The 1,587-nt window shown below is 37.2% G+C and overlaps 1 protein-coding gene across 1 annotated transcript in view; it reads left to right on the top strand.

Annotated features, from left to right (window-relative positions):
- The window catches only part of WDR44 (WD repeat domain 44), an 80,449-nt gene that overhangs the window by 46,897 nt on the left and 31,965 nt on the right, over window positions 1-1,587 (top strand). The gene's annotated exons all lie outside the window — the stretch shown is intronic.

The following is a 1,587-nucleotide window of genomic DNA, read 5'->3' on the forward strand; positions in this document are numbered from 1 at the left end:
GCAGGAGGCGCCTAGGTGACTCAGTCGGTTAAGTGTCTGACTTTGGCTCAGTTCATGATCTCATAGTTCGTGAGATCAAACCTTGCATCGAGCTCTACGCTGGCAGCGCAGAGCCTGCTTGGAATTCTCTCTCTCTGCCCCTTCTCTGCCTGTGCTCTCTCTGTCTCTCTGAAAATGAGTAAATAATCATTTTAAAAAATGAATACAGGAATATGTAAAATGGATAATGAAAAAGTCTTTCATACTTTCACCCCCAGAAATAATCTGTGTCCATAATTAGGTGTATTCTCCATAGAATGTTTTCCCTCACGAAAGTGGGAATGATACAATACTGAGTCTGTAGTTTGTCGGCTTGCTTCTTTTGCCTTTTTTTTTTCCTAAGTAGACTCCATGCTCAACGTGGGGCTTGAACTCACAACCCTGAGATCAAGAGTCACATGCTCTACCGTCTGAACCAGCCAGGCACCCCTGTTGGCTTGCTTTTTTAAAATATCTAATATGTAATGGACGTATCTTCATATCAGTACCAGTAGTAAATTTATTGTATTCTTTTTATCAGCCGAATATGGGAGTTCGGTGCTGCAAATATGATTGTTAAGATAATCATAGCCTCTGCCCTCATAGAGCTTCCAGCTGAATAAGAGAAACAGATACTAAATATAATTACACAGATAAATCTAAGTACATTTGTAGTAATTGCAATAAAAGAAATGTATGGGGTACTGTGGGGGTACAAAACAGGAAAACCTGCTCTAAAGACTCAAGGAGGGCTTTTGTGAGAAATCTCTACTTTTTACACTTTGTTAACAATGCTTTAGTGAGCATCTTTGTATATATAGCTTCGCAAGTCTTTCAGATACTGCCCTTAAAATCATGAGCTCCCATGAACTGGTGAAAATTTACTCCTGTAAATACTGCTTTGGTTTTAAATATCGTTTATATACTGTGCTTTGTTTTTTACAATCTTAATGTATGAAATTTGAGACTGAGATTATTTAAAAAGCAATAAATAAGTCCTATTTATGGAAGTGTGAGAGGCATACTTCCGTTGCACTGTATTTGGGACTACCTCCAGGGAAAGCTCAGCCTAACTGTATTGCATGCAAATACCCAAAGTGATAGAGAAGAGATAAAGGGCCATCATAGGGTACCAAACATCCTATTCTATAAATAAATACTTCTTTATATCTCATTTTTATTGGTAAAATGTGTTTTTAAGGATAACTCTTTAAAACTGTCTTCTCAAAGCAATTCTCATTGCAGATTCATGGCCTCACCCCAGACCCTCTAAATCAGATGATCTACAGATAGATCTCAAGTTCATGCACTTTAAATGCTCTCCTCCTACCCCATCCCCACCAATTCATCATTCACCATTGAAAAACCAATGCTCTAGAGTAGGATATTGTACGTTGGGAAGAAGTATCTGTATTTTCTTTGTAGCTATATTGGCTTCTATGTATTCCATAGACAAGGGATATAGGAACTCAAAGACCTGGTATTTACGTTAAAAAGGAGTTATTTCAAAATAATATACTAGTCACAGCTAATGATATTATCTGTGAAATGTTGAATTTTTACAGTTAA

Source organism: Crocuta crocuta, unplaced genomic scaffold (genome assembly GCF_008692635.1).
Source record: "Crocuta crocuta isolate KB4526 unplaced genomic scaffold, BGI_CrCroc_1.0 scaffold1269, whole genome shotgun sequence".
Taxonomy (NCBI): domain Eukaryota; kingdom Metazoa; phylum Chordata; class Mammalia; order Carnivora; family Hyaenidae; genus Crocuta; species Crocuta crocuta.